This window comes from Phalangium opilio, unplaced genomic scaffold (genome assembly GCF_054372755.1).
Source record: "Phalangium opilio isolate 3A_F unplaced genomic scaffold, DU_Popi_V2 ptg000113l_1, whole genome shotgun sequence".
Taxonomy (NCBI): domain Eukaryota; kingdom Metazoa; phylum Arthropoda; class Arachnida; order Opiliones; family Phalangiidae; genus Phalangium; species Phalangium opilio.
Window position 1 is genome coordinate 8351641 of NW_028324209.1, and position 15207 is coordinate 8366847.

A 15207-nucleotide genomic window follows, 5' to 3' on the forward strand; every position below is an offset into this window, starting at 1 on the left:
GATTTTATTTTATCGAATTTTGTTTACCAATCTGATTGATTCGTACCTTACCAAGCGACACGTTCAGTGAAATCTGTGATTTTAATTCAAATAATTTATTTATTTATTGAACTATGAACCGGTAAAATATACAGTATACAATTTTGGAATCGGCGTTAACTCAATTTTTAAGATAAAATGTCATGGCATTCGAGGAAATTTGAATTTTATCTGGTTAAGGTTTAGGAGATAACTAATTTGAAAGTTTTTGGAATATTCGGGTAAACATTTCTTAAATGTTGACCCAAAACTTTTACTATTACATCTTGATTATCAAACTTGTTTATATTAAATAAAATTCAGTTTACGTGTTGGCCGATTTAGTAAACGGGATCACATCTTGTATTGTCCGGTTTGACTCCATTTTAGTTCTAATTTCACAATTCAGTTCCCATCTAGGGACGGTTAATCATTTTGTTGACCATTTCGTTTACTACATACAGAGAAACCAACACACAGGGGGCGAGGCCACCATTGTTGTATTCTCCTTCTTCTACAGTGAAACACGTACAGCTTGCAAGTGGACTTGTATACAACCTTTCTCCTTTTTGGTACCCTTTCAAATGTTCCGACAAAATCACTCCCGGTTGGTTCTTCGGGCCGATTTATGGTTCCCTCGTCAAACGTTTTTTATCTCCCAGCTTCGGTATGACCCATATAAACATTCTTCACGCTAAAAATAAGGAGTAGAACTTTTAAGTGATTTACGATCGTACAGCTTTTAGCGATTCACCGAGAAAAGAAAGGCAAATCGATGCTCTATCGCCTAGCAATTACAGTTGTAACTTAGAGATCAGTTGCAATAATATAATCTTCTCATGCTGCTATAGGGTTATATTCTTTTTTCTTTTGTAATCCTTTTTGTAGAGAATTGTAAAAACCAAGAGGTCGGAAAGTTCTTAAGTTTATTGTGATCATCGCAAACTGAGTGCCCGCACCTTGCAAAATGTAATTCTCTCTGTTCAGGAGCAGTTAACGTTTGCAACATCTATGATTAATTTTGTCCATACCAAATTTTGTCTTTGAGAATTCATTTTAGTAGTTATTTTCGTTACTATTAGTTTCATCTAATTTTAACAAATTAGAGTGTAGAGAAAGAAGCTTGCATATAACAGCGGAGAGGAAAACGTTCAAAGTGATTACTTTTCAGTTTCTATACTCCTCTCCTTTATACTATCTTTGTTCTAAAGGGACAATACCATCCCGAGAAAGAGCGTGCACCTTTTAAAGTTTACTTGATTTATGTTTTGACAAAAATGATCCAATGAAATTGAAAAATACAAGTAGACTGAAGTGTAATTGGTTACCCACGTAAGTAACTCGCACCATCTAACCAATTTTCCAAAGGTTGTTCCAGGAACCGAGAGCCTATAGTACCCTTTTAAAGAAACCTTAGAATTAAATTTAACACGACAATAAACATCGTTTCTTAAAGCCTTTTCTCCGGCATACGCGAAAAGCAAGCCGAAAATAACAATCCTGTGCCCGAAATCCCAAGCTTGGATACTGGAACAAAACCTATATATTTTTTATCTCTCTTTTCTTTTCTTTTTTTTTTTTTTTTACTCAAAGGAAGTAGGTATGTACAAGCAACCATTCTTCTGCTGCAGAAAGTGTTTCTTTTTCAATTCTTTCTTAGCGGTATTTTCAAAGTGTTCCTTGGCAAAAGTACATCGCAATCGCGGGACCCTTTTGCTTGTTATATAGTTCTAAACATTCAATTCGTACGTGGCCCTTCCTTCTCTAACTAAATACAACCCGTTCAATTGATAAAAAACACGTATTCACCTGACTTATTTTAACAATACATTTGACATACCTGAAAAGCTTTTAGACTTTAAAAAGTTCTTTGGAAAATTCTATATAATAAAAAAGGGTTCTTAACACGGGACAACTAATTCTGATTTCTCTAAAAATGCTTTTAGTGCTCAGTTGTTAAAATATCAAATTAAAATTATCTTAATGGTGCTCTTATCTGTTATTGATTTGTGTAGGGGTTAAGACGAAGGTCGTTTGCTTCCCATCGAAGTATACTTATACTTTTTGTTTTTATTCACAGGGGGTGTTTGATAAGTCTGGTATAAATTAAATTGGATGTTCTTTGGGCGATTTTTGAGTCAAAAATATAACTTCTATCTCCATTTTGCCGTCCGGGCCACTGTTTTCGAGTTATGATTTGAGTGTTTTAGGGATGACCCCTTAATTAAATTAGAAATCAATGTCTTTCAGTGTCTTAATTAAATTTAACGGGGGTCTTCCGTAAAATACTCTTGACAATCTTAACTCGAAAACAGTGGTCCGGACGACAAAATATCACAGAACATTTTCGACTCAAAATCACCCAATCCCCCAGACCTATCAAAAACACTCTGTATAATCAACTTTTGCTCTTAATTTGTCATTTCTCATCTCATCCTCATTTATTACTCCATGGTTTATAATCTTCAACCATTTCTTACTCCCTTGGCTAAGCCTCCTTAAGTTAAAGCAAAAAGCGAAGCCTAGCAAGTGGCTGAATTTTTATTATTATTATTATTTTTTTTTTTGCACTCGTTGGATCTCAATAGGGATTTTGTAAAGGCTAGAAGAACCAGTACCACCACCAGACAAGTCTAGAGAAATAAGGCGCATGCATTCAACCTATACCCACCCTTCCCTTTCTCATCTCTTCAATCTCTTCTTTGCGGGTAAAATGCATTTTTACCCTCCCTCCATATTTTTATGTTTGTTGGATAAAGTTAAGCCTAACCTAACCCTCCTCGGTATATGGTATGTATTCAGAAACCCAAGTTCAACCCCGCTTTCCTCGGAGATCGAACGCGATGCCTCCAAGGCGACCTAAATATTTTATTTCTTATTTTGTCAGTTTTGTTGTTTGCTTTAACCGAGAACCCCTATAACACCTGAGAACCTTCAAAGGTACTGTAGAAATGCCCTGATTTCATGTTTTTTCAGGTTCCCGGTTGTTGGTTTAGGCGTCGCCGCCATATTGGTAAGCGTATTGTAGCCAGTGGAAAGGTATGAGCTAGTGGAACCTTGAAGGGTCTGTAAAGTTGGCATTGGTGGGTGGATAAAATTATTTGAAATACATCATATTCACGTGACTGAAGAAAGGCGTGGTTCAAAGAAGCCTACTTCGTTTTATTTCGCAAACTAGCGCTTCGGGGAATTGGCGCTACAATCTCGCGGAAAGTAAGAACTAGGGGTACATGCTCGGTAAATGTGGAGTCGTTGTATCTTGGCGTCACGTGGTGCCTGTGACGTATTTACTTTTTACCAACCCACCGATGCCTTTTTTTCAGTTCCATTTAAAACGGGTTTCATATGTTCTCAGGTCTTTAATAAGTTCTGGTTCAAACAAGTTTTTAAGAAACGGTATATGTGGTTTTAAATCAGAATCTCTCCAATTTCATTAGAAATTGCTTGAAAACGATTAATTGCGTATACATATTTTAATTATTTGCATTGAGTTGTTCCAAAAAGGGTGGCAGTGCAAAAGTACAGTAGATTCTATGGCCGATATTGAGTCTATAATTTAGTGTGTACAGTTATTACAAGTTTTTAGATATTCATTATTTCGGAAAAACCACAGCACACCTTAATCTAACTTTTCATTTCCCTACAAAGTTGACTCGGTTTATTCTAAGTTCATTGAAAAGCTTGATTAATATTATCTCTCATCCATTTTTGTCAAAAGTTAGGGTGGACTCATTCCATCTCGTATACCGCTTCCGATAAGATGAAAGAGTACTTATAAAAAAATATAATTAATTCTATGCCTTCAGTATTAACAAAAGACAAAAAAGAGGTGGTGCAGCTAGGATGGAAGTCGGGACTGAGAGAAAGGGGTGCATACATTGATTATGTATATAAAAGGATTTCTTTTTTTGATGTGTGTGGCATCAGTGGAGTAGGCCTAGAATTTCTTTGTACTTCATTCTATCGTCCTTATTAATATCGGGCTTAGTGCCTAGTTTCTAGCGCAAACATATTCTAATTAGCATACCCCCTCTCGGAAAAAAATAGTTTGTCGAGGAGAATAAAAAATTGTTATAGGATATGTATAAAAAGAATACCGAGGGGGTTATAATCTGTAATCCTTTCGGAGTTTAAGATGTGTAATTCTATCGAAAAACGTCCACTTCCGGTATTACAAGAAGTGGTAGAATGACTATTTCCGTTGAAATAATGGTTGTATCCGTCACCATATCCATCACATACGTTACAACATTGATTAATTTTGATTTATTACTGTTACTTCCGGGGAAACAATTTTTACTTCCGGTCAAACAACATTTACTTCCGGTCAAACAACATTTACTTCCGATCAAACAACATTTACTTCCGATCAAACAACATTTACTTCCGATCAAACAATATTTACTTCCGATCAAACAACATTTACTTCCAGTCAATCAATTTTGCTTCCGGTCAAACATTTACTTCCAATCAAGCAATTTTTACTTCCGATCGAACAACATTTACTTCCGATCGAACAACATTTACTTCCGGTCAAACAATTATATTTATTGTTGTCTAAATTGTTATTTTCGGTTCATTTTCATCAAAATATCGATCTTCACTTCCAGTATGTTATAACCCTATTTAAACATCATCCTGGGCACTATGGGAGCCTTTCATCCACTCCATGGTCTAACTTCCTATTGTTTCAATTTGTCATTGGTGATATTAACCTTAATCTTCGCACGATTTTCTAGCAAGTGCGAATGCATCTTTTTGCCGTTACTGAGAATTAGAATTGAATTTTTTTTTTTTTTCATATCCCTAAAACTGGAGCGTTCCTAAGAAAAAAATCATGAATTACTAATTAGTTTCCAATGTTATTTAAATAGCAGCGAAGCTTTGAAGATTATCTAAATATAAAACAGACGGAACAATGAATTAAATACACACTGTAGCCCGCTTTCTGTCTCCATGAATACAGGGTGTTAAAATTCACCAGGGGCAAGAAAAGAGTTTACTATGGTGGAATTGACGAGTATGTTTCTTGAATATGTTTTATTATTGGCAGGTTAAGGAACCATGAGCCGCAGTTGAGATTCTGGAGTTTATGACGATTGATTTCTTGTTTTAGTTTCATTTATTATCTAGCGTAAACTATCGCTCAGATAATGTAAAACACTCTGTACAGGTCTAAAAACACTGGTGTCTACTGAAGTCTAGAAAGATCAAACAGGCGAATAAGCAACGAATTATCCGCAATTCCGCATCATTCAGGAGTGTATCGCGATGGGAAGTATGTAGGTCCTGGAAATTCCATGAGCGACGGTAAAAAGTAGTATTCACTGATTACATGAAATTACACCGTCAATTCTTAAATCGCACGTGATTTCAAAATTCTAAAACAAAGGATTAACGGACTTTTCTACTAAATACCTTGAACTCAATACGACCATGAATTTAGTATAGAAGGTTCTGTACTAAATCCATGATACGACCGACCTACCGTAATCTATTCCCCAGAGCAAGTGACCAAAACCCTCCATACACAACTCTTATTTAAAAGGCGCGCGAAATTTCAAAAATTGAAAACAAGGTTTATCGACAGCGCCAGTTGCATTATAGGCGCAACGTGTTTTCGCACTATGGTTTTGTTTACAATTTATATTAGCAGCGACGTACATGTACCTACGCCCAGGACATTCCCAGGGTTGGATATACTATATCTTCATCTTTCCAGGGATTGAACTAGCTAGGAAAACTTTACTTTAGGCTTAGGTATCCCCGTAGGAGGGGATTAATGATCGTTGAAGCGCAAAAAAGAACACAGAAGCGACTTATAAAAGCGACGGGTTTTTTTTTTCTTTATTCTTTGCCAGTTAATAGTCTTAACGAAAAAAATGAGGAATATAAATTAAGAAAATCCCTTACCCCCATCCCTTACCCGGTCGCGGAAAATGTAGATTTAAGAGAAGACTCGCGAGTAAATTAATGTAAATGGCGCTACTCCTTCCCGCCTTATTCTTTAAGGCAGAATAATTAAAGAGGTTCGAAGGGAAAAAACCGTCTTTCAGGAGTATGTATGTATGTATACTCACTACAGCCCTTCCCATGCAACAGAAAAAAATTCTACCCGGGGTTTTTTTTAAACCCATCTTCTCCGCGATGCATCCCTTTATTCTCAGGGAAGAGCTACTAGGGCTCAAATTATTCTTCGCAGAATGCAAATGAACCTCTTCTGTTTTTCAACTCACCCTTAGAACCCTCATGCTAACACTGGGGAACGGAGCAAAAAAAATTATTAAGTCTCTTTTACTTTATTATTTTTTTTTTATCTTTCTCTCTCTCAGCCAGCTTTAATATTAATTAGCTAGTTTTTTTAACACTGTGGCATTGTGATGGGTTTATAAGAATTTATACCGATTAAATTATTTATGGTGTTTGATTCTATATAAATTCTGCAAGGTCTTTGATGGTATGTAGATAGTTTGTAGACTAGAGTTGTAAGTCGACTCATTTATTAGTGCAATTCAATCGCGCTCAAAAGCTTGTATTTCTGTTCGATTCCGTTCTAAACCTGCATGCAGAAGATCATGCTCTAATAACAAATAACTGGCAGCCCTGTGAAACGCGGTTAAAGTTAAGAGACGAGAGAGGAAACGATTCAAGCCTCCTTGGTGCTCACTAACTTCGAAAAAGAAGTGTTGCTTGCCTACTAAAAAGTGGCTGCATTTCACTAAGAGGTCGAAGGCGTCGTGCCATGCAATTGACCTTTCAGGTGTTAGTCATAACGTGATAGACTGTATCACTCCGTTAGAGATAGTAATTACGACACTAAACATTTTGGGTTCAATCATTCATAACTATAACATAATTCACGTTGTTGACTTTGCCATTATTTACACCAATTTTCTTGACACTTACGACACTCATATCTATAGACGGAAAATAAACACGGAGCATAACTAAGTCGCTCGTCCCAAAATGTTAAGTTGAACAAAATCTTAAAGCTGAACATTTTCTTTCTCTTCAAGGGTTATAACTCTTTGCTTTGGTTTTAAAAATAGATCTGGCCTACGTATAGTCGCTCCGAAACTTGTAGTGAAGTTTTGCGGAGTAATTTCACGCGGTTACTCTTCTAAAATAGCTCTCTTATTCATTTTCTTGGCGCCTTGCCTACTAGGAAGGTTCACCTTCGAGTTATAGTGTCTTGCAGAGAATTTTATTATGATATTCTTTTTTAAGCTATATTTACTTCCAGTCAATGCCCTCTTCCATCTATCCTGAACTGGATAGATGTGAAACTTGGGCACCTTCGACTCTATTTACAAACAAGAACGGTTTTCACGGTCAGGGCTAAGCCAGAAAAACCGCTTCGTGTTTTAACTGTTCGATTTAAGGCCCGTTCAAACTAGACTAAAATCTTACCTTCACGTCGGTGAAGTCGCCTTACTCGCTTAATTTAACTGTTCGTACAAGTCAACGACAACGCAAAAGATTCGCGGGTTTATTTTAAAATTTTATATTTTGTCGGGCAGTGTCGAGATGGCACCACCTCGTTAGCGCCTTTTCTTTAGCCATAGCTCACTCGATCATGCTATAGTGATGCATGATCGAATGAGACAATAATATTTTTACGAACAGTTACAATTTTGAGCTTTGCCAAGGCACTATTAAAAGGCAGCTTCGAGTTTGAGTTTTTAATTTTGGGCTCAAGCTTCTACTCCTCCCAGTATGCTCATTGCAATCTGTGCTTCAAGGACAAATTAACTAAAAAGGTTATAGAACCCCTCTGGAAATATTAGAATTTGTTTTTGCTGATAAGGTAATTTAGTTATTTCGAAATTCTTTGTCATTTGCAACGTCATCAGCGAACGGGAAAAGGCGCGCTAACTATAACAATCACAACAGGTTGAAAGTGTTTAATCTCTTCGTAATCTTTCTACCCCAAAAAAGCCTAACAAAGTGCAAAGATCAAAATAGTTCTAGTTCATTAGACAAAAATGCCAGACGAGAAACCTTTGTCCAAAAAACTCCAAATCGCGATGTTGAAAAACAATTCCTTAAGCAATAATTATCACTTTCATTGGAAAGAGATTAAAAAGTCAGTTATTTTCCATTCTTATGGTGTAAACAAGAATAGCAAGGCGGTATAGTGTCGTTGAACATTGAAAGTTGTTAGTGCATTAATACTTCGTCTCATCTTGAGAACGTAAGACTATTTTCGTGTCTATGGGTTGTTTTCATTGGGTATCGCTGCGCACTCTTAACTCTCTCTATTGCGTATTACCACTGTATGGGATTTATCGTCGTAAACAGCTTGCAGTTTCTATACGGCGCTAGATTGGCCTACTGTTTTTTTGAAAGATTTCGCTTTCCCCCCGAACTTTTTAGACCTTGACCTGCAATAAACGACACACAAACAACCCAAGGATTATTGAGAGGGAACCCCTTTTTTTGCCCCTCTTTGGTATCCCCACTAATCTTCAGAAAACTCTCTCTCACCATCGAGTTCCAAATCTTTCCACCTCACTCGTCTGGCCACCCTATCAGCACTTTTTACCACCCTTTTTCGGGCTTCTCCCCCCCTCTCTCTCTCGTATCTTTACTCCTAGCTTTTTCCTCCAATTTTGGCTTCACTTCAGTTCAGTCAAGGGACCGTATCTAAAATTAAAAGACAGAAGCAGTTCGATACATAACCTTCCTTGGTCAATAAATTATCAAGAAAAGTACCTTAATATCATGAACTAGCAGGCCTCCATTTTGAAATATGGTAGCACGTTCAACCGTAGAAGTCTTAAAACCCCTCGAGCCAGTATACTAAATACTACTTTGGAGTAACATTCCTGCGAAATTTAAGCTTCTTGAGTAAATCTAGTTATTAACACTTATTTAGATGTATTTAACCGATGAGTAACTTTATGAAATGTCCCAGTCAAGGGATCGCCGATAAAAAAAACTCAAAAAATCATTTTGAACATCAACCGACTAGATTACAGTCTGGCTTTTCTCGGCTTCCACCCTATAACCCCTTTACTCTGTCATCTCAGTAACTTCTGTCTGGGGCTCATATCGAACACTTATCGGAACCCAGGAAAAAGGCCAGACGGTACGGGGGAGGTAAACCCCCACACGAAAATTTTGCGCCAGTGAGGGGATACATTTTTTACCCGCTGTGGTCTCTATAGGGGGAAACAAGCGATTCTTGTTTACGGAAGTCACCAGGGTTCAAAGAGTTTCTGTTCCCTCCTCTACTGACGGACAAATAACTAGTTCAGCAGTGGCGAATAGTTGGTGATTGCACCGAGTGTGTGAGTGTGGAACAACTTTCGAACCACCGTGTATTTCACGCGCGCCAGGCTAAGGCAAGCAAAAGGGTTCGGTTTTTTGTTTGCCCTTAGAAGGGCTGACCTAGAAAACGGAAACCTAGCTCCAGACTCTCGCAGATATAGTCGGGAACGTTAGGCTTAGGCTTTTTAGCTAAATTTACTCCTTGCTTGAAATAGCTTGAGCGGGAAAGTTAAGTTCATTCGGTGGCATCGCGAGACATTTGAAGAAGCGAAAGTGACTATTAGCTAGGTTGTCTCTTACGGTTCAACTTCATACCACCAACGTTCGCGCGTCGACATGGATGCGGTACCTTAACTTAAACCTCAATTCCACCATCGTTGAGTGTCTTACTGTCTTCTTCGAAAAGAAACCAGCATGCACTACTACGACTTGAAGAATTTACTCGGGTCAAGGGCAACTGTACCAAACCCCAATCGTCTGGCGGACCTGGAGTAAGGGGGAAAGAAATTGTTTTCAACTTTTTGGTTTTCGGTTAGAGACCGCGGTTGAAAAAAGGGAGTGAACCCTTTAACCCTCCCCTTCTTGGGGTTGACTGTGCAGGGGAGAAAAAGGGTTGATCCCTAGGCTATGATGACCCAGTTTTAACCCCAATTCTTCAGAATCGGTTTGAAAATATTTCAACCACCGCTTGATCTCAGTTCGGAAGAAGTCCCACGGTTAAAGGATGTTACGGTTTTTGATGTTTGTTTCGGTTGCTAGAAACTGCATCGTTGATAGTTTTCAATGTTTCTTGGATATTTTTTACCGATATAACTCAACGTTTAGCGCGTTTTCGGTAACAATTTGAGTTCGGGCCGGTTTTAAGAAAAGTGAGTTCGCCGTTATTTCTGCAGTGTTTGTTTTACCGCATTATGGGATATCAACCATTGTGGATACGCTCAAACCCTAAGCAAATTGATGAAATTTTGGATAACTTAAAACTGGTACTAAATCGATATTTGGGGTATTGCCGCAAGAAAGCGTTACAAAAGGTAAACTAAATTATTTTGAAAAGTTTCTTAAGGTTTCAGGGATAATATTGCTAAACTGCATGTTCTCTCTACTTTCACATTAAAAAGATAAGGTAACTTTATGTTTTAACCGCTTAGCGTCGCCCCAAAACTGTTCCTAAACTGAAGTCTAGTAACTTTGTGACTCATTTCTGTCCCATTTAACGTGTCTGTGACTTGACACTCATTTTTATCAATTGGAAAGACACATTTACCACAAAACCGAACAATGTTATATATCTTATATACGACGTGGTTACATTGCCACTATGGATAATAGAAGCCATAATGTAGCTTTTTGCGTTGGTTGTTTGCGGACACAGTCGGGTACTTGACTTGACCATTATTGGCTGGCCACTGCGTAAAACCAAGGAGCAAATTCTGTTCTATTTATACACGTATCAGCTAGGGCAGGGACATTCGTATAGAATTATGGCGGGAAAAAATACATTCTTTTTTTTTCAACAATGGCTTATTAACCGACTGGTTATTATAGCATTTCTAGAGAAGATATTTACAATAGACTAATGGCGGTAGAGAGGGGGTGTAGCCTGTGTATCCCTCCCTCTGTTCGCGCTCTTGTATGAGGGACTACTTTGCGCGTCCAGTAGGGGGATGACACTGAGCTAAGAGATAGAAGGTATAAAGTTTGCATGCGTGGTACTACCATTACTCTATAGCCCTTTTCGACATAAAGGGGGTAGGCAACCCTCAGTATTGGGAGCTACAAGGGGGATGATACATTGCCATCCGCCTCTGCGCACTCTCCTGATACTAAAAGACTACAGCGCACGCGCAAAAAAAAGCGAGAAATAGAATTAAACGTTTTACAACCAAGGTTAGGAATGACCTCGTGCATCGTAACCAATCCATTAAGAAACCATAACCACTCTCTATCCGCGAAAAGGAGTACATAGTTTTGTTCTGTTATTACACCCCTGGGAGTTGGTATTTGGTATTTGCCAGAGCGGTTTGCCGCCGGGACGGGACGCTTATTTTCGGAGGAGGTCAACGGGGGGAGAGGAGAAAGGGGTCTGAACCAGACGGCGGCCGAAAGGAACAAGGAACCCGCTTTAACCACGGACAGTTAGCCCTTTTGAAGGGGTTACTTTGTTATTGTTTCCGTAGGCTAGACTAGCTATTTCGATTTTTTTTTTTGGCGGTGGAGGGAAGGTAGAACGCTCTTGACCTTATTGGCGCATTTTTTTTTCTCCTCCGCGCCACAAACTGTTCTAGTGTAGTTAGTTATAAGTTTAACGTCCCTTAGTTGAAGGTGCTCTGCGCGCGAAATCGCGCTAACGTGTCTACAGTACACTATAAAGGTTGATATTGATTGATACGTCGGCCGGTGGGAGCCTCACGTTGATAAGTTAATTATATCTTTGCCAGGCAAAAGAGGCAGAGTTCGTTCTTCATTTTTTCAAGGGCGTTTCTCCAATCAAATTGTTTACGGAATTTTACAAACCCCCCGTCATTAATAACCCTTGGTAACGATACGATAAGTGTGGGTCATACCATTTTATTTATATCTTATAATTTTAAGGGGTTTTAGCCTTATTATATATTTTTAATAGTTAGGATTATAAAGTGATAACATTTTAAAATTAAAATTGATTACCATTAACAAAGATCTCACCTAGAAAAGTGATTTGAAATTTTTTTATGTGTAAAAATGCAAGAATAATTATAGATAGGTTTTTCTTCAAACGTTCAGTTACAAAAAGAGATGTTTTTGAATTAAATATTATTGAATACGTCATTCCTTGAACACTAGGTAAATTTGAAATTAATTTAATCGGAGTTTTGGGATGAATACCAATAATTTATAATTTAATCGGTAAAGAACGTATAAATATGCCGATGAGACTGCACGTCCAGTTGATTTTGTTTTCTTATTCCCGCGACTATCAAATCTGATTTACGAGAACCGTTGATCTTCATCAATTTGGACATCAGTGGTAGATAGTAGATTATCCGTAACCTGCAATGGAATGTTTTTGGGTTTTTTTAAAAAAAAATAAAAAAAAGACCTGCTGAATTTCTAACCAATAAGAAATCCCCTTGCCCAATCCATTGGCGATTTCTATGAAGGGAAAATAAGTATATAAATCGAAATTTAGAAGGACGTCGAAGGCTTCTCTTTCATTCTAGTTCCTTAGCCTCGTCGTAAACAACCCTGAAGTACAAGCTTAGTGGAAATAACCACGGGGTTGTAAAAAAATCCAATAGGCCCTTTCGAGAATGTTTCTGAGACCGGGGCATCTTGTTTTAAAGGTCCCGCGCACGCGAATACCCACCAAATAACCGTCACTGATACGTCAGCGGGCTGCTAGAACTGAACTGACTCGAATTAACTGCTGTCGAACCTTTTACCCAGGATTCCTTTGGTTTTTTTCGGAAAGGCCTGTTCTTCACCATATCTCCTCGATAAACTCCGACAAACTCGATAGTTACTGCAAATACAGTGTTGCCAGGCCGTTTGTGAGTTAAGAGATTGCGCAGAGAAAGGCTACCAGTTCAGTTTCACTCAACTTGACTCACAGAGGAGGGCCTGACAACACTGCGCTGAAGTTTAAGCCGAGAGAGGGAATAGGAATTTTCTGTAGCCCTAACATTGAAGCTCCATAAGAGAGGGCAGGGAACCCTTCCTTAAATTGAACCCCCTATACGAAAATTGTGTAGTGCTTTTATTAGGCATTTGCCCAATCGTTCTTCTGTAAAACTGCATGTGTTTTCGACTTGGAAGGTGTAAGCAAGTGGAATACTTCGTTACACCGATCCTCGTTGCGATTATCGTTTCTGCAGTTATTTACTCCAGGGTTTACGTGACTGTAAGACAAGCTAGGATGGCTCGCATTTGGTTGGAAACCACCTTCCCAAGAATTCCTTGCCCTGCATGGTGGAAGTCGAGTTATAGCGCGTCGCGGAGAGTCCCTTATCTCAAAGCCAGCGAGCAAAGATGCACGATGGGAGCCAAGAGGCCCCATCGGTCTACTTACCCTCCCATCCTCCTCCCATTTTCTTCAGCCCCCCCCCGCCTTGATCCCCCCCCCCGGGCGAAGCAAACACATATTTTTGTTTAGCGAGACTTTTAGTAAACAGGGTCAATACCCTTCCAGTTTCTTTGGCACAGTTTGCCATTCTCTCATTCCAAAATTTCTTTCCCGCCAGTTTTTTTTTCCTTTGCTCTCAGAGGAGCTCCTCACTTCTAGTATAATCGGTTTCAGTTGCAAACATCGCGCTCCTAACCCTAATGTTAGCCATATATCATTGAGAAATAATCCGACTCCAAATCTAGAATTTAGGGTTGTTTTCATTTATAGGTGTTCCGAATACAAAAAGTACAGTTTTTCTGGTAGAAAAAGTCATATCCTGGTCAAAATGAAGGCCTTTTCAGACAGCACAACTTTTTGACTTATTTAGATGAGTCAAATTGAGTTCAGTAAACTAGTTGGGTCGTGTGAATTAACAGAAGTTGGACAGGTTGAAACGCCATATTAAAAATTGATCACTGACCAATTTTTGCTGTCTCAACTTTTTAACCCCATCTAGTTTAGTCAAAAGTTGTATTGTCTGAAAAGGCCTTTAGGATATATTCCGTCTGATCTATAATATCGTATATATTATGCGTAATCACAGTTAGTTATCCAACTAACAAAACATCACACAATTTCTCTGTATTGTACAAACACTTAACTACTTGGCCCTACCTCAAAATGATCATACTTTCCGCGCATATTTGTGTGTTATCCAATAATAATAATAACAACATAATTTCCCGCTAATAGACGTTATCCATTTGAAAATAAGAATATTTTCATCATAATAGCAGTAGCAAAGTTTACTTCAAAATTAGATATTATCCCCATAGATGGTTTTCACACATGGGGGATTCATACCATTTACACCAGGAAGCAGGGATATCTGGAGGACAAAAGCAGACGGGTTTTGTTCGCTAGATAGCCCGGCCTCCTGGTGTAAATGGTATGATTCCTCCATGTGTGAAAACTATCTATTGACCATAATCATCCATTGGCAATTACGAATAATTCCTGCGCATTTCGCGTTTAAGTGTACCGTCGATCAGTGTTAAATGAATGAGCAGAAGTGATGCGCACCTCGATGTAGTTCCCCACCCTAATTCTTGCCTCCCTTCACTCTCTACATCCTTCTTCTCCGTCCGTCTTCGGTGGTTATTAAGGATGTCTGCCTCGCCATACTAAAAGACGTAAGTCGAGTCGACCCTGGCCTTGGCTATGTTTCTTTCTCCATAATAAGAGAGGACTCAGAGAGAAGAGATGCCGGGTTCAAACTTCTTCCTCTCTCTCTATCTCTCTTTTCTAGAGATCCCTTCTTCTCTTCGCAATTTTCCTTTCCTCTCACTCAAAAATTTTTAAGTTTCCAGCACCATGGAAGAAGATAAAATGGGGTGCAGCTGCTTATACGCGTGATGCGTGTTTCTCTTGGCGATGGGTGTTAGCTTCTTCAACTTATGATGCAGGGTGATGGCGTTGTTAAAAGTGTATTTCGTCTATGTATACGTAATGTTAGATGTTAAGCCTAATATTGTTTTTTTTTCTTCTTTTTGTTCCAAGGGGTGTTTTTGTTTTAAATTTTTCCCCCTCAGGGTAATCTGAACTCTCTTATAAGAGGTTGTTGGGTTCTCCATTGCTGTTATATTTTTTGCAAATTTGTTTTTTACTTTTTTGATTTCCCATTTTAAAGGAAACATTGGATAGAATTTTTATTTTCCAAGTCTATTTTATTGTGCCACTGATCGTTCTTGATCGAAAAATGTTTTCAAAAGTTATTTTTTTTTTTCAAATCAAATATATCTGAAAATTATAATAAGTTTCAAGTGGTGTTG

General features: G+C 38.4%; 1 protein-coding gene and 1 long non-coding RNA gene across 6 annotated transcripts in view; one reads left to right on the top strand and one right to left on the bottom strand.

The window, feature by feature from the left end:
- The window catches only part of LOC149623751 (uncharacterized), a 121061-nt gene that overhangs the window by 30782 nt on the left and 75072 nt on the right, over positions 1-15207 (top strand). For 2 of the 3 annotated variants that reach the window (XM_089852966.1, XM_089852969.1), the window contains exon 1: positions 9310-10322. The exons of the other annotated variant lie outside the window; for it this stretch is intronic. The gene's annotated coding sequence lies outside the window, so the exon portion shown is untranslated. Of the gene's footprint in view, positions 1-9309; positions 10323-15207 lie in introns of those variants that run through there. 3 annotated transcript variants of the gene reach the window in all.
- Positions 86-9125, bottom strand: LOC149623752 (uncharacterized). 3 transcript variants are annotated; one of them, XR_016374866.1, is made up of 5 exons: positions 8734-9125; positions 8506-8664; positions 1183-8402; positions 1050-1106; positions 86-977 (listed from the first exon to the last, which is right to left on the bottom strand). It is a non-coding gene; the product is annotated as an uncharacterized LOC149623752 (long non-coding RNA). The 3 variants fall into 3 exon arrangements; XR_016374865.1 differs by having other exon boundaries at positions 86-1106; XR_016374864.1 differs by having other exon boundaries at positions 1050-8402.